This window comes from Oncorhynchus nerka, linkage group LG24 (genome assembly GCF_034236695.1).
Source record: "Oncorhynchus nerka isolate Pitt River linkage group LG24, Oner_Uvic_2.0, whole genome shotgun sequence".
NCBI classification, from domain to species: domain Eukaryota; kingdom Metazoa; phylum Chordata; class Actinopteri; order Salmoniformes; family Salmonidae; genus Oncorhynchus; species Oncorhynchus nerka.
Window position 1 is genome coordinate 96,702,796 of NC_088419.1, and position 25,000 is coordinate 96,727,795.

General features: G+C 44.1%; 1 pseudogene; it reads left to right on the forward strand.

Moving 5' to 3' along the window:
- LOC115122769 (tumor protein p63-regulated gene 1-like protein) overlaps positions 1-25,000 on the forward strand; it is an 88,868-nt pseudogene that overhangs the window by 22,487 nt on the left and 41,381 nt on the right.

A 25,000-nucleotide genomic window follows, 5' to 3' on the forward strand; every position in this document is an offset into this window, starting at 1 on the left:
GCGGGCGTAATGAGGGTTGCCAGGCGGGCATAATGAGGGTTGCCAGGCGGGCGTAATGAGGGTTGCCAGGTGGGCGTCATGGCGGTTGCCAGGTGGGCGTAATGAGGGTTGCCTGGGGGCGTAATGAGGGTTGCCAGGTGGGGGTCATGAGGGTTGCCAGGTGGGGGTCATGAGGGTTGCCAGGTGGGGGTCATGAGGGTTGCCAGGTGGGGGTCATGAGGGTTGCCAGGTGGGGGTCATGAGGGTTGCCAGGAGGCGTCATGAGGGTTGCCAGGTGGGGGTCATGAGGGTTGCCAGGTGGGGGTCATGAGGGTTGCCAGGTGGGGGTCATGAGGGTTGCCAGGTGGGGGTCATGAGGGTTGCCAGGTGGGGGTCATGAGGTTTTCCAGGCGGGCGTAATTAGGGTTGCCAGGCGGGCGTAATGAGGGTTGCCAGGCGGGGGTAATGAGGGTTGCCAGGTGGGGGTCATGAGGTTTGCCAGGCGGGCGTAATGAGGGTTGCCAGGGTCGGTGTTTAGTAAACCGGCGACGCCAAGCGCTGGAGCTGGGGTAGACGTGACAGGGTTGCCAGGCGGGGGTCATGAGGGTTGCCAGGGTCGGTGTTTAGTAAACCGGCGACGCCAAGCGCTGGAGCTGGGGTAGACGTGACAGGGTTGCCAGGCGGGGGTCATGAGGGTTGCCAGGGTCGGTGTTTAGTAAACAGGCGACGCCAAGCGCTGGAGCTGGGGTAGACGTGACAGGGTTGCCAGGCGGGGGTCATGAGGGTTGCCAGGGTCGGTGTTTAGTAAACCGGCGACGCCAAGCGCTGGAGCTGGGGTAGACGTGACAGGGTTGCCAGGGTCGGTGTTTAGTAAACCAGCGACGCCAAGCGCTGGAGCTGGGGTAGACGTGACAGGGTTGCCAGGGTCGGTGTTTAGTAAACCGGCGACGCCAAGCGCTGGAGCTGGGGTAGACGTGATAGGGTTGCCAGGCGGGGGTCATGAGGGTTGCCAGGGTCGGTGTTTAGTAAACCGGCGACGCCAAGCGCTGGAGCTGGGGTAGACGTGACAGGGTTGCCAGGGTCGGTGTTTAGTAAACCGGCGACGCCAAGCGCTGGAGCTGGGGTAGACGTGACAGGGTTGCCAGGGTCGGTGTTTAGTAAACGGGCGACGCCAAGCGCTGGAGCTGGGGTAGACGTGACAGGGTTGCCAGGTGGGGGTAGACGTGACAGGGTTGCCAGGTGGGGGTAGACGTGACAGGGTTGCCAGGTGGGGGTAGACGTGACAAGGTTGCCAGGTGGGGGTAGACGTGACAGGGTTGCCAGGTGGGGGTAGACGTGACAGGGTTGCCAGGTGGGGGTAGACGTGACAGGGTTGCCAGGTGGGGGTGACAGGGTTGCCAGGTGGGGGTAGACGTGACAGGGTTGCCAGGTGGGGGTAGACGTGACAGCGTGCCTTTGGAACATCTGCATTTTAAAAAGTAATAATATTTTTTTTAAATCAATAATATCACAATAAACCCATTATTTATTTTAGTCAGGTCTGAAGAAACATTATGATATGAAGAAAATGTATTTCAGAAGAACAGAATACGAGTTGGTCCACTGTATGTTATCTGGCCATAGGGCTGTAGGCCTGTTCATTTATCAGACTAGATACTGTATGTTATCTGGGTATAGGGAACTATAGGGCTGTAGGCCTGTTCATTTATCAGACTAGATACTGTATGTTATCTGGCCATAGGGCTGTAGGCCTGTTCATTTATCAGACTAGATACTGTATGTTATCTGGCTATAGGGCTGTAGGCCTGTTCGTTTATCAGACTAGATACTGTATGTTATCTGGCCATAGGGCTGTAGGCCTGTTCGTTTATCAGACTAGATACTGTATGTTATCTGGCCATAGGGCTGTAGGCCTGTTCGTTTATCAGACTAGATACTGTTCTGTTATCTGACTATAGACTGTAGGCTTGTTCATTTATCAGACTAGATACTGTATGTTATCTGGCTATAGGGCTGTAGGCCTGTTCATTTATCAGACTAGATACTGTATGTTATCTGGCCATAGGGCTGTAGGCCTGTTCGTTTATCAGACTAGATACTGTTCTGTTATCTGACTATAGACTGTAGGCTTGTTCATTTATCAGACTAGATACTGTATGTTATCTGGCTATAGACTGTAGGCCTGTTCATTTATCAGACTAGATACTGTATGTTATCAGACTAGATACTGTATGTTATCTGGCTATAGACTGTAGGCTTGTTCATTTATCAGACTAGATACTGTATGTTATCTGGCTATAGACTGTAGACTAGTTCATTTATCAGACTAGATACTGTATGTTATCAGACTATAGACTGTATGTTATCTGGCTATAGACTGTAGACTGGTTCATTTATCAGACTAGATACTGTATGTTATCTGGCTATAGACTGTAGACTGGTTCATTTATCAGACTAGATACTGTATGTTATCAGACTAGATACTGCATGTTATCTGGCTATAGACTGTAGGCTTGTTCATTTATCAGACTAGATACTGTATGTTATCAGACTAGATACTGTATGTTATCTGGCTATAGACTGTAGGCTTGTTCATTTATCAGACTAGATACTGTATGTTATCAGACTAGATACTGTAGGCTTGTTCATTTATCAGACTAGATACTGTATGTTATCTGGCTATAGACTGTAGGCTTGTTCATTTATCAGACTAGATACTGTATGTTATCAGACTAGATACTGTATGTTATCTGGCTATAGACTGTAGGCTTGTTCATTTATCAGACTAGATACTGTATGTTATCTGGCTATAGACTGTAGGCTTGTTCATTTATCAGACTAGATACTGTATGTTATCAGACTAGATACTGTATGTTATCTGGCTATAGACTGTATGTTATCTGGCTATAGACTGTAGGCTTGTTCATTTATCAGACTAGATACTGTATGTTATCAGACTAGATACTGTATGTTATCTGGCTATAGACTGTAGGCTTGTTCATTTATCAGACTAGATACTGTATGTTATCAGACTAGATACTGTATGTTATCTGGCTATAGACTGTATGTTATCTGGCTATAGACTGTAATCTTGTTCATTTATCAGACTAGATACTGTATGTTATCTGGCTATAGACTGTAGGCCTGTTCATTTATCAGACTAGATACTGTATGTTATCAGACTAGATACTGTATGTTATCAGACTAGATACTGTATGTTATCAGACTAGATACTGTATGCTATCAGACTAGATACTGTATGTTATCAGACTAGATACTGTATGTTATCAGACTAGATACTGTATGTTATCAGACTAGATACTGTATGTTATCAGACTAGATACTGTATGTTATCAGACTAGATACTGTATGTTATCAGACTAGATACTGTATGCTATCAGACTAGATACTGTATGTTATCAGACTAGATACTGTATGTTATCAGACTAGATACTGTATGTTATGCTGTATGTTATCAGACTAGATACTGTATGTTATCAGACTAGATACTGTATGTTATCAGACTAGATACTGTATGTTATCAGACTAGATACTGTATGTTATCAGACTAGATACTGTATGTTATCAGACTAGATACTGTATGTTATCAGACTAGATACTGTATGTTATCAGACTAGATACTGTATGTTATCAGACTAGATACTGTATGTTATCAGACTAGATACTGTATGTTATCAGACTAGATACTGTATGTTATCAGACTAGATACTGTATGTTATCAGACTAGATACTGTATGTTATCAGACTAGATACTGTATGTTATCAGACTAGATAGGCTTATAAGTCCCCTGTCATTATTTTATATTATTGTTATAGTAAGAAGAATATAATTGAATTCAGCTGAATGACATAGAAAGACTCCTTATCCCATTCTGGAGCCAGTGCTCATATGCAGAAGCTATGTTGAGCATAAACATGATCATTTAATACAGGTCCTATGCACTAGATTTGGCAACTCTTACTCACGAGAATAATGGCATAAATCAATAGAATGGAATGCTTCAATCTAGTTCACATCTTCTTTAGTGAAGCAAAGACTTTTAGGGACAGGGGAGAAAATGCAACAACTCAAAATAAACGGGACAGATTTTCTATTGACATCAGGAAATAGAAAACTGTGAAAACGACCCAACATGTTTCTGATAATATTTCACTTCATATTGTATGTGGTTGAAATACTATCAGCTGTTATGATGCTGTTGAAGACAGCACCTTTACAGACGGTCCCTAACTGTGGTTGAAATACTAGCAGCTGTTATGATGCTGTTAAAGATAGCACCTTTACAGACGGTCCCTAACTTTGGTTGAAATACTCGCAGCTGTTATGATGCTGTTAAAGACAGCACCTTTACAGACGGTCCCTAACTGTGGTTGAAATACTAGCAGCTGTTATGATGAAGACAGCACCTTTACAGATGGTTCCTAACTGTGGTTGAACTACTATCAGCTGTTATGATGCTGTTGAAGACAGCACCTTTACAGACGGTCCCTAACTGTGGTTGAAATACGATCAGCTGTTATGATGCTGTTGAAGACAGCACCTTTACAGACGGTCCCTAACTGTGGTTGAAATACGATCAGCTGTTATGATGCTGTTGAAGACCACACCTTTACAGACGGTCCCTAACTGTGGTTGAACTACTATCAGCTGTTATGATGCTGTTGAAGACAGCACCTTTACAGACGGTCCCTAACTGTGGTTGAACTACTATCAGCTGTTATGATGCTGTTGAAGACAGCACCTTTACAGACGGTCCCTAACTGTGGTTGAACTACTATCAGCTGTTATGATGCTGTTGAAGACAGCACCTTTACAGACGGTCCCTAACTGTGGTTGAACTACTATCAGCTGTTATGATGCTGTTGAAGACAGCACCTTTACAGACGGTCCCTAACTGTGGTTGAAATACTATCAGCTGTTTTTCATCATTCATTTCTTGTTCCCGAGTACATTTGGTATATAATTTTACTGCAATAAATACTTAATTATGCATGAGTTAATATTAAGGCTACAGTGTCAACAACAAATATTTCAACCCTTTGGAATTACCTGGATTTCTGCATAAATTTGCATAAATTTGTCATAACATTTTATCTGAGCTTCATCTAGGTCACAACAATAGACAAACACAGTCTGCTTAAACTAATAACACACAAACAATTATTTGTTTTCATGTCTTTATTGAACACACCATGTCAACATTCACAGTGCAGGGTGGGAAAAGTATGTGAACCCTTGGATTTAATAACTGGTTGACCCTCCTTTGGCAGCAATAACCTCAACCAAACGTTTTCTGTAGTTGCGGATCAGACCTGCACAACGGTCAGGAGGAATTTTGGACCATTCCTCTTTACAAATCTGTTTCAGTTCAGCAATATTCTTGGGATGTCTGGAGTGAACCGCTCTCTTGAGGTCATGTCACAGGATCTCAATTGGGTTGAGGTCAGGACTCTGACTGGGCCACTCCAGAAGGCGTATTTTCTTATGTTGAAGCCACTCTGTTGTTGATTTACTTCTGTGTTTTGGGTCGTTGTCCTGTTGCATCACCCAACTTCTGTTGAGCTTATGGCCAATTTGTATTAACGTGGACTGATGAACATTAAGGCTTTTAGAGATACTTTTGTAACCCTTTCCAGCTTCATGCAAGTCAACAATTCTTAATCTTTGGTCTTCTGAGATCTCTTTTGTTCGAGGCGTGGTTCACATCAGGCAATGCTTCTTGTGAATAACAAACTCAAATTTTGTGAGTGTTCTGTATAGGGCAGGGCAGCTCTAACCAACATCTCCAATCTTGTCTCATTGATTGGACTCCAGGTTAGCTGACTCCTGACTCCAATAAGCTTTTTGAGACATCATTATCCTAGGGGGTTCACATACGTTTTCTTGCCACTGTATGTGAGAGGTTACAGATTTCATATTCCATTTAACCAATCTGAACAGTAGGCTACAGTTCCCTTGACCTATTTGAAGTTCCTGTCTTGTACAGGGCATTCGGAAAGTATTCAGACCCTTTGACTTTTTCCACATTTTATTACGTTACAGCCTTATTCTAAAATGGATTCAATTATATTTTTTTCCTCATCAATCTACACACAATACCCTATAATGACATCACAATACCCTATAATGACATCACAATACCCTATAATGACATCACAATACCCCAGAATGACAAAGCAGAAACAGGTTTTTAGACATTTTAGCAAATGTATGAAATAAAAAAACGGAAATATCACATTTACATAAGTATTCAGACCCTTTATTCAGTACTTTGTTGAAGCACATTTGGCAGCAATTAAAGCCTTGTCTTCTTGGGTCTGATGCTACAAGCATGGCCCACCTACAGTACCACTCAAACGTTTGGACACACCTTCTCATTCAAGGGTTTTTCTTAATTTTGTACTATTTTCTACATTGTAGAATAACAGTGAAGATATCAAAACTATTAAATAGCACATATGGAGTCATGTAGTAAGCAAAAAAAGTGTTAAACAAATAAAAATATATGTTAGATTCTTCTATGTAGCCACCCTCTACACACTCTTGGTATTCTCTCAACCAGCTTTACCTAAAATGCTTTTCCAACAGTATGGAAGGAATTCCCACATATGCTGAGCACTTGTTGGCTGCTTTTCCTTCACTCTGAAGTCCGACTCATCCCAAACCATTTCATTAGAGTTACCAGCCTGGAGGTGTGTCGGCTCATTGTCCTGTTGAAAAACAAATGATTGTCCCACTAAGCGCAAACCAGATGGGATGGTGTTTCACTGCAGAATGCTGTGTTAGCAACGCTGGTTAAGTGTGCCTTGAATTCTAAATATATCACTGACAGCGTCACCACTAAAGCACCCCCCACACCACCTCCTCCATGCTTCACGGTGGGAACCACACATGCAGAGATAATCCGTTCACCTACTCTGCATCTCACAGAGACACGGCAGTTGGAACCAAAAATCTCAAATTTGGACTCATCAGACCAAAGGACAGATTTCCACTGGTCTAATGTCCATCTTCTTATTGGTGTCCTTTTAGTAGTGGTTTCTTTGCAGCAATTCGACCATGAAGGCCGGATTCACACAGTCTCCTCTGAACAGTTGTTGTTGATATCTGTCTGTTGCTTAAACTCTGGGAACCATTTATTTAGGCTGCAATTTCTGAGTCTGGTAACTCTAATGAACTGATCCTCTGCAGCAGAGGTAACTCTGGGTCTTCCTTTCCTGTGGCGGTCCTCCTGAGAGCCAGTTTCATCATGGTGCTTTGCTTTCTCTCTGCTTATTTGAGCTGTTCTTACCATAATATGGACTTGGTCTTTTACCAAATAGGGTTATCTTCTGTATACCACACCTACCTTGTCACAACTCAACTGATTGGCTCAAATGCATTAAGAATGAAAGAAATTCCACAAATTAACTTTTAACCAGGCACATCTGTTAATTGAAATGCATTGCAGGTGACTACCTCGTGAATCTGGTTGAGAGAATTGCAAGACTGTGCAAAGCTGTCATAAAGGCAAAGGAATCTCAAATAAAGAATCTCAAATATAAAATATATTTTGTTTTGTTTGACACTTTTTTGGTTACTACATGATTCCATATGTGTTATTTCATAGTTTTGATGTCTTCACTATTATTCTACAATGTAGAAAATAGTTCAAATAAAGAAAAACCCTTGAATAAGTACTGTACGTTTGTCCAAACTTTTGACTGGTACTGTATATTTGGAGAGTTTCTCCCATTCTTCTCTGCAGATCCCCTCAAGCTCTGTCAGGTTGGATGGGGAGTGTCGCTGCACAGCTATTTTCAGGTCTCTCCAGAGATGTTGGATCGAGTTCAAGTCCGGGCCACTCATTCAGAGACTTGTCCCGAAGCTTCTCCTGCGTTGTCTTGGTTGTGTGCTTAGGGTCGGTGTCCTGTTGGAAGGTGAACTTTCCGTCTCCCAGTTCCTGCCGCTGAAAAACATCCCCACAGCATGATGCAGCAATCCCCATGCTTCACCATGATGTCAGGCTTCCTCCAGACATGACGTTTGGCTTTCAGGCCAAAGAGTTCAATCTTGGTTCAAATAGACCAGAGAATTTTGTTTCTCATGGAATGAGAGTCCTTTAGGTGCCTTTTGGCAAACTCCAAGCGGGCTGTCATGTGCCTTTTACTGAGGAGTGCCTTCCGTCTGGCCACTCTACCATAAACGCCTGATTGGTGGAGTGCTGCAGAGAAGGTTGTCCTTCTGGAAGGTTCTCCCATCTCCACGGAGGAACTCTGGAGCTCTGTCGGTGACCATCAGATTCTTGGTCACCTCACTGACCAAGGCCCTTCTCCCCCGATTGCTCAGTTTGGACGGGCGGCCAGCTCTAGGAATAGTTCATCCAAACTTCTTCCATTTAAGAATGACAAAGACCATTTTGTTCTTGGGTGCCTTCAATGCTGCAGGTATTTTTTGGTACCCTTCCCCAGATCTGTTATTCGACACAATCCTGTCTCGGAGCTCTACAGACAATTCCTTCGACCTCATGGCTTGGTTTTTGCTCTGACATGCACTGTCAACTGTAGGACCTTATATAGACATGTGTGTGCCTTTCTAAATCATGTCCAATCAAGTTGTAGAAACATCAATGGAAACAGGATGCAACTGAGCTCAATTTCAAGTCTCATAGCAAATGGTCTGAACACTTATGTAAATAAGGTATTTGTTTTTAATTTTTAATTCCTGGTCAGAAATGTCTAAAAACCTGTTTTTTCTTTGTCATCATGGGATGTATTTCTTCATATTTAATCCATTTTAGAACAAGGCTGACGGATGGTAGAAAACAGGGTGAGGCTGTAGCATAACAAAAGGTCAAGGGGTCCGGACGGATGGATGGTAGAAAACAGGGTGAGGCTGTAGCATAACAAAAGGTCAAGGGGTCCGGACGGATGGATGGTAGAAAACAGGGTGAGGCTGTAGCATAACAAAAGGTCAAGGGGTCCGGACGGATGGATGGTAGAAAACAGGGTGAGGCTGTAGCATAACAAAAAAGGGGTCAATGGATGGTAGAAAACAGGGTGACCTTCCGCATAACAAAATCAAGGGGTAATATGTAAAAGAAGAAGAATAGAAGAAGAATAGAAGAAGAATAGAAGAAGAATGATACATTTATGGATTCTTTTCTCTTTATTCAACCCGCCCGCCCTTCTTTTCTCTTTATTCAACCCGCCCGCCCTTCTTTTCTCTTTATTCAACCCGCCCGCCCTTCTTTTCTCTTTATTCAACCCGCCCACCCTTCTTTTCTCTTTATTCAACCCGCCCGCCCTTCTTTTCTCTTTATTCAACCCGCCCGCCCTTCTTTTCTCTTTATTCAACCCGCCCGCCCTTCTTTTCTCTTTATTCAACCCGCCCACCCTTCTTTTCTCTTTATTCAACCCGCCCGCCCTTCTTTTCTCTTTATTCAACCCGCCCGCCCTTCTTTTCTCTTTATTCAACCCGCCCGCCCTTCTTTTCTCTTTATTCAACCCGCCCGCCCTTCTTTTCTCTTTATTCAACCCGCCCGCCCTTCTCTTCTCTTTATTCAACTTCTTTTCTCTTTATTCCGCCCTTCTTTTCTCTTTATTCAACCCCCGCCCACCCTTCTTTTCTCTTTATTCAACCCGCCCGCCCTTCTTTTCTCCGCCCTTCTTTTCTCTTTATTCAACCCGCCCAGATATTTTATTTAATTTTTTATTTTATTTTTTTTTATTTAACCCTTCTTTTCTCTTTATTCAACCCGCCCGCCCTTCTTTTCTCTTTATTCAACCCGTTAACCCGCCCCTTCTTTTCTCTTTATTCAACCCGCCCGCCCTTCTTTTCTCTTTATTCAACCCGATTCGCCCCTTCTTTTCTAGTTCTTTTCTTTATTCAACCTGTGTGTGTGTCTGTCTAATTCACTGATTGGCTGGAGTGTCCTTCTTTTCTCTTTATTCAATTCACTGATTGGCTGGAGTGTCTGTGTTTGTGCTGTTTAATTCACTGATTTTTCTGTGTGTGTGTCTTTATTCAACCCGCCCTGGAGTGTCCCTTCTTTTCTCTTTATTCAACCCTGGTTAATTCCCTTCTTTTCTCTTTATTCAACCCTGTCTAATTCACTGATTGGCCCTTCTTTTCTCTTTATTCAACCCTGGAGTGTCTGTGTGTGTCTGTCTAATTCCCTTCTTTTCTCTTTATTCAACCCGTCTAATTCACTGATTGGCCCTTGTTTTCTCTTTATTCAACCCGCTAATTCACATTGGCTGGAGTGTCTTCTTTTCTCTTTATTCAACTGGAGTGTCTGTGTTTGTGTCGTCTAATTCACTGATTGGCTGGAGTGTCTGGTTTTCTCTTTATTCAACCTGTGTTTGTGTCTGTCTAATTCACACCTTTCTTTTCTCTTTATTCAACCCTGCCTAATTCACTGATTGGCCTTCTTTTCTCTTTATTCAACTGGAGTGTCTGTGTTTGTGTCTGTCTAATTCACTGATTGGCCTGTGTTTGTGTCTTCAATTCACACACAGTATTGAATGACCCTAAACCCACCTGCCCCTGATTGGCTGGAGATATTTTATTTTAGTGTCTTTTTTATTTTATTTGACCTGTGTTTTTATTTAATTCCAGGCAAGTCAGTTAAGAACAAATTCTTATTTTCAATGACTGTGTTTGTGGTCTAATTCCTGATTGGCTGGAGGAACAGTGGGTTAACTGCCTTGTTCAGTGTCTGTGTTTGGGGAACAGTTTGTGGTTAACTGCCTTGTTCAGGGGAACAGTGGGTTAACTGCCTTGTTCAGGGGAACAGTGGGTTAACTGCCTTGTTCAGGGGAACAGTGGGTTAACTGCCTGAGGAGAGATCGCTGGGGGAAGCTGGAGTGTCTGTGTTTGTGTTGATTCACTGATTGGGGAGTGTCTGGGTTCTGAGTCACTGATTGGCTGGAGTGTCTGTGTTTGTGTCCCATCACTAGTGTGTGTGTTCCTGTTGTTTAATTCACTGATTGGCTGGAGTGTCTGTGTGTGTGTCTGTCTAATTCACTGATTGGCTGGAGTGTCTGTGTTTGTGTCTGTCTAATTCACTGATTGGCTGGAGTGTCTGGGTTTCTGTCTAATTCACTGATTGGCTGGAGTGTCTGTGTTTCTGTCTAATTCACTGATTGGCTGGAGTGTCTGGGTTTCTGTCTAATTCACTGATTGGCTGGAGTGTCTGTGTTTGTCTGTTTAATTCACTGATTGGCTGGAGTGTCTGTGTTTGTCTGTCTAATTCACTGATTGGCTGGAGTGTCTGTGTTTGTGTCTGTCTAATTCACTGATTGGCTGGAGTGTCTGGGTTTGTGTCTGTCTAATTCACTGATTGGCTGGAGTGTCTGTGTTTGTGTCTGTCTAATTCACTGATTGGCTGGAGTGTCTGTGTTTGTGTCTGTCTAATTCACTGATTGGCTGGAGTGTCTGTGTTTGTGTCTGTCTAATTCACTGATTGGCTGGAGTGGCTGGTAGAAATGAATCTGCTTCTGCTATAGAGGAAGTTTTCATACTCTGTGTTTTTATCTGACTTGTTTGGATGAGTTTGGATGAGTTTGGATGAGTTTGAGTTTGGATGAGTGGTCAAAATGGAAGTCGTTTGGAAAATGTGTTAATGCAGTTTTATCAGTACCAGATAATTCAGTTATTATTAGAGGATGATTTCATTATTATTATATATTTATTATTTATATATTGTCTACATGTTATAAAGTGGTCTGAATGGGGAGGGGAAAAATGAAAACTAGCTGTTATTGGCAGAGAGATTCGGAACTCTCTTTCTTATTGGTCTATTAACTAATTGCTCACCTGGTGATGTCATAAGGCCGGCCAAAACTCCATCCCACCAAAACAATCTGACATTTCAGGCAGTCTTTTCAAACAGCTCTTACACTTAAAGGGCATTATCATAATAATACTTTTCACAGTATTATTCCAATCTCATAGTGTTGGAAATCACTTTTTTCACTGCACTGGGCCTTTAAAGGTAATTTCCAATTGTGCCAATAAACGCAGCGTTTACCGTGAATCCAGTCTCCGCTAACGCGGAAAACATTTCAATTTAAATCACGTTGTAACGCTGAACTTCCGCGATACAGATTGAGTAGAGCCCTTACATTGTTAAGTAAATGATAAATACTTCACCTCTATTCTCCAGGGTTGACCATTGGAACAACGAGAAAGAGCGTGTAGTTCTGATCACAGACAACTCCCTGCTGGTCTGTAAGTACGACTTCATCATGCTCAACATTGAGCAGATACAGAAAATCCCTCTCAACTTCATAGACCGCATCTCCCATGGCAACTTCAGCTTCCCCCAGCGGTCTCTCCTCAAGTGAGTACCCCTCTCCTCCTCTCTCCTCCTTTCCTCTCCTCCTCACGCGAGTACCCCTCTCTCCTCCTTTCCTCCTCCCCTCTCCTCCTCACGCGAGTACCCCTCTCCTCTCCTCCTTTCCTCCTTCCCTCTCCTCCTCACGTGAGTACCCCTCTCCTCCTTTCCTCCTTTCCTCTCCTCCTCACGTGAGTACCCCTCTCCTTTCCTCCTTTCCTCTCCTCCTCACGTGAGTACCCCTCTCCTCCTTTCCTCTCCTCTCCTCCTCACGTGAGTACCCCTCTCTTCTCCTCCTCTTCTCTTCTTTCCTCTCCTTTCCTCTCTCCTCTCCTTTCCTCCTCTCCTCTCCTCCTCACATAAGTATCCCTCCCTCCTTCCATCTCCATCACTCCCTCTCCTCTTCCTTCTCCTCCTCTTCCTCCTCCTCCTTATCCCTTTCCCTCCTGTTCAAAAGTCCTCTACAATAATTTCCCCAGTAATTCCTCCTTTCCAATGCTTTCTAACAGCTGCTTTTGTCCGTGTTAATATTTCCATAATAAACAGTCTGTATGAGCTGTTGTCATCCCAACAGTTCAAGCTCTATCTCTGTGTATTCAGGGCCAGAGGGCCGATTCTGACTTAGGAATGTACACCTTTCCTACGCACTTGTCAGTATTTGGTATTCAGGCTTACCTTATTCAGTCGCATAAGGTTTGGCTACCTCGTGTTCTCTGAATGCATTTCATTCAACCACTAGAAACCCACTTGCTGGCCAACAGCTTTTCTTTTTTGCTAAGTGTTGGATCAGCTTTAATATTGTGGATAGATGGTTTCTTCCATCAATGTAATTGTCTGCATCATTTCCAATACCCCATATATTGTTTGGGTAAATATATCTACATACATACATGCATGCATACAGTATATACAGTATACAGTATATACAGACATTTAATCCTAGTAAAAATTCTCTGTCTTAGGTCAGTTAGGATTACCACTTTATTTTAAGAATGTGAAATGTCAGAATAATAGTAGAGGGAGATTTCGTTCAGCTTTTATTTCTTTCAAGACATTCCCAGTGGGTCAGAAGTCTACATACACTCAATTAGTATTTGGTATTATTGCCTTTAAATTGTTTAACTAGGGTCAAACGTTTCAGGTAGCCTTCCACAATAAGTTGGGTGAATTTTTGCCCATTCCTCATGACAGAGCTGGTGTAACTGAGTCAGGTTTGTAAGGCCTCCTTGCTTGTACACGCTTTTTCAGTTCTGCCCACAAATGTTATATGGGATTGAGGTCAGGGCTTTGTGATGGCCACTCTAAACCTTGACTTTGTTGTCCTTAAGCCATTCTTCCACAACTTTGGAAGTATGCTTGGGGTCATTGTCCATTTGGAAGACCCATTTGCAACCAAGCTTTAACTTCCTGACTGATGTCTTGAGATGTTGCCACAATATATCCACGTAATTTTCCTTCCTCATGATGCCATCTATTTTGTGGACCCGATGAGACCCCGACCCATCCACAGAACAGAAGCAGATCAAACGCATGTTCATCAACATGTATATATATAGCTGCACCATGATATTTGCATTGCTAATAAGTAAACCTCCAATTGGTCCCCACTATTCCACCCGCTAAAAGCCCTCCTCATCCCGAGTCATCCCATGGACCCGATGAGACCCCGACCCATCCACAGAACAGAAGCAGATCAAACGCATGTTCATCACCCTCGATTTGTATTTTATATAGCCATTAAAAAAATATACACTGCTGTTCAAAAGTTTGAAAATGCTGATTACAACAGGTGTAGTAGACCTTACAGTGAAATGCTGAATACAACAGGTGTAGTAGCCCTTACAGTGAAATGCTGAATACAACAGGTGTAGTAGACCTCACAGTGAAATGCTGAATACAACAGGTGTAGGTAGACCTCACAGTGAAATGCTGAATACAACAGGTGTAGGTAGACCTTACAGTGAAATGCTGAATACAACAGGTGTAGTAGACCTTACAGTGAAATGCTGAATACAACAGGTGTAGTAGACCTTACAGTGAAATGCTGAATACAACAGGTGTAGTAGACCTCACAGTGAAATGCTGAATACAACAGGTGTAGTAGACCTTACAGTGAAATGCTGAATACAACAGGTGTAGTAGACCTCACAGTGAAATGCTGAATACAACAGGTGTAGTAGACCTTACAGTGAAATGCTGAATACAACAGGTGTAGTAGACCTTACAGTGAAATGCTGAATACAACAGGTGTAGTAGACCTTACAGTGAAATGCTGAATACAACAGGTATAGTAGACCTCACAGTGAAATGCTGAATACAACAGGTGTAGTAGACCTCACAGTGAAATGCTGAATACAACAGGTGTAGTAGACCTTACAGTGAAATGCTGAATACAACAGGTGTAGTAGACCTCACAGTGAAATGCTGAATACAACAGGTGTAGTAGACCTTACAGTGAAATGCTGAATACAACAGGTAGACCTTACAGTGAAATGCTGAATACAACAGGTAGACCTTACAGTGAAATGCTTACTTACAGGCTCTAACCAATGGTGTGGGGGAAAAAAGGTATGTGTGCGTGTGTAGGTAATTAAAGAAATAAAACAACAGTAAAAAGACAGGCTATATACAGTAGAGGCTATAACAGTAGCGAGGCTATATACAGACACCTGTTAGTAGCAAGGCTGATTGAGGTAGTATGTACATGTAGATATGGTTAAAGTGACTATGCAGATATGATAAACAGAGAGTAGTAGAAGTGTAAAAAGAGGGGTTGGCGGATGGTGGGACACAATGCAGATAGCCCGGTTAGCCAATGTGCGGGAGCACTGGTTGGTCGGGCCAATTGAGGTAGTATGTACATGAATGTATAATTAAAGTGACTATGCATATAAGATAAACAGAGAGTAGCAGCAGTGTAAAAGAGGGGTTGGGGGGGAACACAATGCAAATAGTCCGGGTAACCATTTGGTTACCTGTTCAGGAGTCTTATGGCTTGGGGGTAAATCTCTTGAGAAGCATTTTTGTCCTAGACTTTGCACTCCGGTACTGCTTGTCTATGACTGGGGTGGCTGGGGTCTTTCACAATTATTAGGGCCTTCCTCCTCCAGGTCCTGGATGGCAGGAAGCTTGTCCCCAGTGATGTACTGGGCCGTACGCACGTGCCTTGCGGTCGGAGGCTGAGCAATTGCCATAACAGGCAGTGATGCCGCCGGTCAGGATGCTCTCGATGTTGCAGCTGTAGAACCTTTTGAGGGGGAATAGGCTTTGTCGTGACTGTCTTGGTGTGTTTGGACCATGTTAGTTTGTTGGTGATGTGGACACCAAGGAACTTGAAGCTCACAACCTGCTCCACTACAGCCCCGTCGATGAGAATGGGGACGTGCTCGGTGCTCCTTTTCCTGTAGTCCACAATCATCTCCTTAGTCTTGGTTACGTTGAGGGATAGGTTGTTATTCTGGCACCACCTGGCCAGGTCTCTGACCTCCTCCCTATAGGCTGTCTCGTCGTTGTCGGTGATCAGGCCTACCACTTTGTGTCGTCAGCAAACTTAATGATGGTGTTGGAGTCGTGGCTGGCCATGCAGTCGTGGGTGAACAGGGAGTACAGGAGGGGACTGATCACGCACCCCTGGGGAGCTCCAGTGTTGAGGATCAGCGTGGCAGATGTGTTGTTCCCTACCCTCAGCAACTGGGGGCGGCCATATTCCAGAAGTCCAGATTTCAGTTGCAGAGGGAGATGTTTTAGTCCCAGGTTCCTTAGCTTGGTGATGAGCTCTGAGGGTACTATGGCGTTGAACTCTGAGCTGTAGTTAATGAACAGCATTCTCACATAGGTGTTCCTTTTGTCCAGGTGGGAAAGGGCAGTGTGGAGTGCAATAGAGATTGCATCATCTGTGGATCTGTTTGGGCGGTATGAAAATTGGAGTGAGTCTAGGGTTTCTGGGATATTGGTGTTGATGTGAGCCATGACCAGCCTTTCAAAGCACCTCATGGCTATGGAAGTGAGTGCTACGGGTCTGTAGTCATTTAGGCAGGTTACCTTTGTGTTCTTGGGCACAGGGACTATGGTGGTCTGCTTGAAGAATGTCGGTTTTACAGACTCAATCAGGGACTGGTTGAAAATGTCAGTGAAGACACCTGCCAGTTGGTCAGCACATGCCCGGAGCACACGTCCTGGTAATCCGTCTGGCCCCGCAGCCTTGTGTATGTTGACCTGTTTAAAGGTCTTACTCACGTCGGCTACGGACAATGTGATCACACAGTCGTCCGGAACAGCTGATGCTCTCATGCATGCCTCAGTGTTGCTTGCCCCGAAGTGAGCATAGATGTGATTTAGCTCATCTAGTAGGCTCGTGTCACTGGGCAGCTCGCGGCTGTGCTTCCCTTTGTAATCTGTAATCGTTTGCAAGCCCTGCCACATCCGACGAGCGTCCGAGCTGGTGTAGTACGATTCGATCTTAGTCCTGTATTGACGCTTTGCCTGTTTGATGGTTCGTCGCAGGGCATAGCGGGATTTCTTGTAAGCTCCAACACCTGATAACAGTGTTATCAGTATTAGCAGTGTTTGGAGGTGGCAGTATTAACAGTGGTTGGAGGTGGCAGTATTAACAGTGGTTGGAGGTGGCAGTATTAACAGTGTTTGGAGGTGGCAGTATTAACAGTGGTTGGAGGTGGCAGTATTAACAGTGTTTGGAGGTGGCAGTATTAACAGTGGTTGAAGGTGGCAGTATTAACAGTGTTTGGAGGTGGCAGTATTAACAGTGTTTGGAGGTGGCAGTATTAACAGTGTTTGGATGGGGAAGTTATCAACGAAATTAGACTTAGATGATTGCCATTCAAAAAAAGAGAGGGAGATGTAACATTTCTTTAGGCCAGAGTGAACTGTATCAGGGTTAGGATTGGGAGAGAATGTGAAAGGGGGAGAATGAACTGTATCAGGGTTAGGATTGGGAGAGAATGTGAAAGGGGGAGAGTGAGTGAGGAGGAGAGTGAGTGAGGAGGAGAGTGAGTGAGTGAGGAGGAGGAGAGTGAGTGAGGAGGAAGAGAGTGAGTGAGTGAGTGAGGAGGAGAGTGAGTGAGGAGGAGAGTGAGTGAGGAGGAAGAGAGTGAGTGAGGAGGAAGAGAGTGAGTGAGGAAGAGAGTGAGTGAGGAAGAGAGTGAGTGAGGAAGAGTGAGTGAGGAGAGAGAGTGAGGAAGAGAGTGAGTGAGTGAGGAAGAGAGTGAGTGAGGAAGAGAGTGAGTGAGGAAGAGAGTGAGTGAGGAAGAGAGTGAGTGAGGAAGAGTGAGTGAGTGAGGAAGAGAGTGAGTGAGTGAGTGAGGAAGAGAGTGAGTGAGTGAGGAAGAGAGTGAGTGAGGAAGAGAGTGAGTGAGTGAGTGAGGAAGAGAGTGAGTGAGTGAGGAAGAGAGTGAGTGAGGAAGAGATGGCTCTAGGATGTGTGTCAAGACTTTAACAGAGACCAAGGCCAGTGACTGTGTCGTTGTCTTGCCTGTTCACTGGACCGTTCTGTGCTGTGCAGGATCAGGGTCTACTATGGAGCTTTGGCTCCCCTTAGTGTTTAACACACACACCAACACCTCCCTAATCTGGATCCTAATCTGGATCTTCATTTGGATCCCCATTAGCTGACACTTTCAACCTATCCCTGACCCGGTCTGTAATACCAACTGGTTTCAAGCACACCACCATGCTCCCCGTGCCCAAGGACATCAAGGTAACCTTTTTCCCGTACCACATATAAAGCCATGAAAGGCTTTGAAAAGGCTGGTCATGGCTCAGATCACCACCATCATCCCAGACACCCTGGACCCACTCCAGTTCGCACACCGCCCCAACAGATCCACAGATGATGCAATCTCTATTGCACCCCACACTGCCCTCACCCACCTGGACAAAAGGAACACCTATGTGAGAATGCTGTTCATTGACTACAGTTCTGCATTCAACAACATAGTACCCTCCAGTTTCATCACCAAGCTCAAGACCCTGGGACTGATCACCTTCCATACCCCTGTTCGAAGGCACTTCAATCTCTTGTGTTGCTCATTCACCCTCTGAATGGCACACATCCATAATCTATATCTGAATTGTCTCGAGGTTTAACAATCCTTCTTTAACCCATAAGAGTCTAAGCCCTGTCTAAGCCGGGGGAGGTGGGTTCTACTAAGCTATATGGAATTGTTTTAAGAAGGTCATACCAAGGATCATTTAGCTAGTTGAATTTTAAGACCTCTTGAAGTATTAAAAAAAAATATATATATATAGTGAAAAAATATATAAAAAAAAAATATATATAGTGAGTATATATATATATAAAAAAAAAAATATTAAAAATGTTGGGTCCTTCCTTCTATTAGCCCATAGAAACACATTGATTAAACAACAGGGAGTCCCCCTAAAACATCATTCACTACCTGGAACAACAGATAGTCCCCCTAAAACATCATTCACTACCTGGAACAGCAGATAGTCCCCCTAAAACATCATTCACTACCTGGAACAACAGATAGTCCCCCTAAAACATCATTCACTACCTGGAACAACAGATAGTCCCCCTAAAACATCATTCACTACGTGGAACAACAGATAGTCCCCCTAAAACATAATTCACTACCTGGAACAGCAGATAGTCCCCCTAAAACATCATTCACTACCTGGAACAACAGATAGTCCCCCTAAAACATCATTCACTACGTGGAACAACAGATAGTCCCCCTAAAACATAATTCACTACCTGGAACAGCAGATAGTCCCCCTAAAACATCATTCACTACCTGGAACAACAGATAGTCCCCCTAAAACATCATTCACTACGTGGAACAACAGATAGTCCCCCTAAAACATAATTCACTACCTGGAACAGCAGATAGTCCCCCTAAAACATCATTCACTACCTGGAACAGCAGATAGTCCCCCTAAAACATCATTCACTTCCTGGAACAACAGATAGTCCCCCTAAAACATCATTCACTACCTGGAACAGCAGATAGTCCCCCTAAAACATCATTCACTACCTGGAACAGCAGATAGTCCCCCTAAAACATCATTCACTACCTGGAACAGCAGATAGTCCCCCTAAAACATCATTCACTACCTGGAACAGCAGATAGTCCCCCTAAAACATCATTCACTACCTGGAACAACAGATAGTCCCCCTAAAACATCATTCACTACGTGGAACAACAGATAGTCCCCCTAAAACATCATTCACTACGTGGAACAACAGATAGTCCCCCTAAAACATCATTCACTACGTGGAACAGCAGGTAATCCCCCTAAAACATCATTCACTACCTGGAACAGCAGATGGTCCCCCTAAAACATCACTCACTACCTGGAACAACAGATAGTCCCCCTAAAACATCACTCACTACGTGGAACAACAGATAGTCCCCCTAAAACATCATTCACTACGTGGAACAGCAGATAGTCCCCCTAAAACATCATTCACTACGTGGAACAACAGATAGTCCCCCTAAAACATCATTCACTACGTGGAACAACAGATAGTCCCCCTAAAACATCATTCACTACGTGGAACAGCAGATAGTCCCCCTAAAACATCATTCACTACCTGGAACAGCAGATAGTCCCCCTAAAACATCATTCACTACCTGGAACAGCAGATAGTCCCCCTAAAACATCATTCACTACCTGGAACAGCAGATAGTCCCCCTAAAACATCATTCACTACCTGGAACAGCAGATAGTCCCCCTAAACATCATTCACGACCTGGAACAGCAGATAGTCCCCCTAAAACATCATTCACGACCTGGAACAGCAGATAGTCCCCCTAAAACATCATTCACGACCTGGAACAGCAGATAGTCCCCCTAAAACATCATTCACGACCTGGAACAGCAGATAGTCCCCCTAAAACATCATTCACTACCTGGAACAGCAGATAGTCCCCCTAAAACATCATTCACTACCTGGAACAGCAGATAGTTCCCCTAAAACATCATTCACTACCTGGAACAGCAGATAGTCCCCCTAAAACATCATTCACTACCTGGAACAGCAGATAGTCCCCCTAAAACATCATTCACGACCTGGAACAGCAGATAGTCCCCCTAAAACATCATTCACGACCTGGAACAGCAGATAGTCCCCCTAAAACATCATTCACGACCTGGAACAGCAGATAGTCCCCCTAAAACATCATTCACTACCTGGAACAACAGATAGTCCCCCTAAAACATCATTCACTACCTGGAACAGCAGATAGTCCCCCTAAAACATCATTCACTACCTGGAACAGCAGATAGTCCCCCTAAAACATCATTCACGACCTGGAACAGCAGATAGTCCCCCTAAAACATCATTCACTACCTGGAACAGCAGATAGTCCCCCTAAAACATCATTCACTACCTGGAACAGCAGATAGTCCCCCTAAAACATCATTCACTACCTGGAACAACAGATAGTCCCCTAAAACATCATTCACTACCTGGAACAACAGATAGTCCCCCTAAAACATCCCCTGGAACAACAGATAGTCCCCCTAAAACATAATTCACTACCTGGAACAGCAGATAGTCCCCCTAAAACATCATTCACTACCTGGAACAACAGATAGTCCCCCTAAAACATCATTCACTACGTGGAACAACAGATAGTCCCCCTAAAACATAATTCACTACCTGGAACAGCAGATAGTCCCCCTAAAACATCATTCACTACCTGGAACAACAGATAGTCCCCCTAAAACATCATTCACTACGTGGAACAACAGATAGTCCCCCTAAAACATAATTCACTACCTGGAACAGCAGATAGTCCCCCTAAAACATCATTCACTACCTGGAACAGCAGATAGTCCCCCTAAAACATCATTCACTTCCTGGAACAACAGAACTAAAACATCATTCACTACCTGGAACAGCAGATAGTCCCCTAAAACATCATTCACTACCTGGAACAGCAGATAGTCCCCTAAAACATCATTCACACCTGGAACAGCAGATAGTCTAAAACATCATTCACTACCTGGAACAGCAGATAGTCCCCTAAAACATCATTCACTACCTGGAACAACAGATAGTCCCCCTAAAACATCATTCACTAGGGGAACAACAGATAGTCCCCCTAAAACATCATTCACTACGTGGAACAACAGATAGTCCCCCTAAAACATCATTCACTATGGAACAGCAGGTAATCCCCTAAAACATCATTCACTACCTGGAACAGCAGATGGTCCCCCTAAAACATCACTCACTACCTGGAACAACAGATAGTCCCCCTAAAACATCACTCACTACGTGGAACAACAGATAGTCCCCTAAAACATCATTCACTACGTGGAACAGCAGATAGTCCCCTAAAACATCATTCAGCGTGGAACAACAGATAGTCCCCCTAAAACATCATTCACTGTGGAACCAGATAGTAAAACATCATTCACTACGTGGAACAGCAGATAGTCCCCCTAAAAACATCATTCACTACCTGGAACAGCAGATAGTTCTAAAACATCATTCACTACCTGGAACAGCAGATAGTCCCCCTAAAACATCATTCACTACCTGGAACAGCAGATAGTCCCCTAAAACATCATTCACTACCTGGAACAGCAGATAGTCCCCCTAAACATCATTCACGACCTGGAACAGCAGATAGTCCCCCTAAAACATCATTCACGACCTGGAACAGCAGATAGTCCCCCTAAAACATCATTCACGACCTGGAACAGCAGATAGTCCCCCTAAAACATCATTCACGACCTGGAACAGCAGATAGTCCCCCTAAAACATCATTCACTACCTGGAACAGCAGATAGTCCCCTAAAACATCATTCACTACCTGGAACAGCAGATAGTTCCCCTAAAACATCATTCACTACCTGGAACAGCAGATAGTCCCCCTAAAACATCATTCACTACCTGGAACAGCAGATAGTCCCCTAAAACATCATTCACGACCTGGAACAGCAGATAGTCCCCTAAAACATCATTCACGACCTGGAACAGCAGATAGTCCCCCTAAAACATCATTCACGACCTGGAACAGCAGATAGTCCCCCTAAAACATCATTCACTACCTGGAACAACTAGTCCCCCTAAAACATCATTCACTACCTGAACAGCAGATAGTCCCCCTAAAACATCATTCACTACCTGGAACAGCAGATAGTCCCCTAAAACATCATTCACGACCTGGAACAGCAGATAGTCCCCCTAAAACATCATTCACTACCTGGAACAACAGATAGTCCCCCTAAAACATCATTCACTACCTGGAACAGCAGATAGTCCCCCTAAAACATCATTCACTACCTGGAACAGCAGATAGTCCCCCTAAAACATCATTCACGACCTGGAACAGCAGATAGTCCCCCTAAAACATCATTCACGACCTGGAACAGCAGATAGTCCCCCTAAAACATCATTCACTACCTGGAACAGCAGATAGTCCCCCTAAAACATCATTCACTACCTGGAACAGCAGATAGTCCCCCTAAAACATCATTCACTACCTGGAACAACAAAAATAACGGGGACATTTTCAGCTTCCAGGAATTGTGTACAGATCCTTGCGACATGGGGACGTTATCATGCCGAAACACGAGGTGATGGTGGTGGATGAATGGCACGACATGGAACAAAACAAAATACAGGAGTAGCATACAGACAGAAACACAGGAACAGAATCAATAACACCTCGGGGAAAGAACCATCGGGAGTGACAGATATAGGGGAGTCCAGGGGAGTCTCATCACGCGCAGGTGTGCATAACGATGGTGGCAGGTGTGCATAACGATGGCAGGTGTGCGTAACGATGGCGGCAGGTGTGCGTAACGATGACGACAGGTGTGCGTAGTAATGAGTAAACTGGCCAAAGTGAGCGCCGGGGATTAGACCTGACACATCAGCTGTCCAGGTGGCTGGTCTCAGACAGGTGAAGAATCCAGATGTGTAGTTCTGACTTAGTTCCTTTGATTTGTCTTTGTTTTAGTCTGGTCAAGGTCGTGAGTTGGGTGCGTTTGTCTATGTTCCGTTTTCTATGTTGTGTTTTCGCCTTTGGCCTGGTATTGTTCTCAATCAGAGGCAGGTGTCGTTAGTTGGCTCTGATTGAGAATCATACTTAGGTAGCCTTTGTCCACTTGTGTTTCGTGGGTGTTTATTTTCTGTCTTTGTGTATGTCACCAGACAGGACTGTTTCGTTTCGTATCTTTCTCGTTGTTACTTTTGTTTTAGTGTTCTGAGTTGAATAAATATCGTCATGAACACGTACCACGCTACGCTTTGGTCCGATCCTTGCGACTCCTCGTCAGAAGAAGAGGACGAGCGTTACAAGGTCCTTGGCTGGCGGTTGTGAGGTCAGTTGGACGTACTGCCAAATTCTCTAAAAATGACATTGGATGTGGCTTATGGTAGAGAAATTAACATTCAATTATCTGGCAACAGCTCTGGTGGACATTCCTGCAGTCAGCATGCCAATTGCTCTCTCCCTTAAAATATTTGCCATCTGTGGCATTGTGTTGTGTGACAAACCCGCACATTTTAGAGTGGCCTTTTATTGTCCCCAGCACAAGGTGCACCTATATAATGATCATGGTGCTACACCTGTCAGGTGAATGGATTGTCGTGGCAAAGGATAAATGCTCATTACAGTGATGTAAACAAATTTATAACAAAACTGTTAACGAAAAAAGCTGCAGGGGAGGGAGAGTTTAATGGGTCATGTGATGCTGCAGGGGAGGGAGAGTTTAATGGGTCATGTGATGCTGCAGGGGAGGGAGAGTTTAATGGGTCATGTGATGCTGCAGGGGAGAGAGAGTTTAATGGGTCATGTGATGCTGCAGGGGAGGGAGAGTTTAATGGGTCATGTGATGCTGCAGGGGAGGGAGAGTTTAATGGGTCATGTGATGCTGCAGGGAGAGAGAGTTTAATGGGTCATGTGATGCTGCAGGGGAGGGAGAGTTTAATGGGTCATGTGATGCTGCAGGGGAGAGAGAGTTTAATGGGTCATGTGATGCTGCAGGGGAGGGAGAGTTTAATGGGTCATGTGATGCTGCAGGGGAGGGAGAGTTTAATGGGTCATGTGATGCTGCAGGGGAGAGAGAGTTTAATGGGTCATGTGATGCTGCAGGGGAGGGAGAGTTTAATGGGTCATGTGATGCTGCAGGGGAGAGAGAGTTAAATGGGTCATGTGATGCTGCAGGGGAGGGAGAGTTAAATGGGTCATGTGATGCTGCAGGGGAGAGAGAGTTAAATGTGTCATGGTGGTCACGTGTGTGTGTGTGTGTGTGTGTGTGTGTGTGTGTGTGTGTGTGTGTGTGTGTGTGTGTGAGCGAGTTCAAGTGCGTTTTCGAGTATTGCTTTCTCTCCAAACTGACATGGTAATTAGTTATCCGGCACATCATTCACACACATATTCTTCTGTATTCCCTATAAAGGAGCATTTTGTGAAGTATTCAAAAGAGGAAACCCCACCAGGGGTTGAAGGAGTCAGTAGTGATATCAGAGAAAGATGTCTATGAAGTTTGGAAATAATCCTTCCTCCTGCTACCACTGTTTTCTGAAACTTGTTATTTTAAAGGTAGAGGAAGAGAGAGAAAAAAGAGAGGTAGGGGTAAAGCAGAGGTTGCTGTACACAGGAGAGAGAGAGAGAGAGACAGAGAGAGAGAGAGACAGAGAGAGAGAGCGAGAGAGGTTGCTGCTGTTAACAGACGTA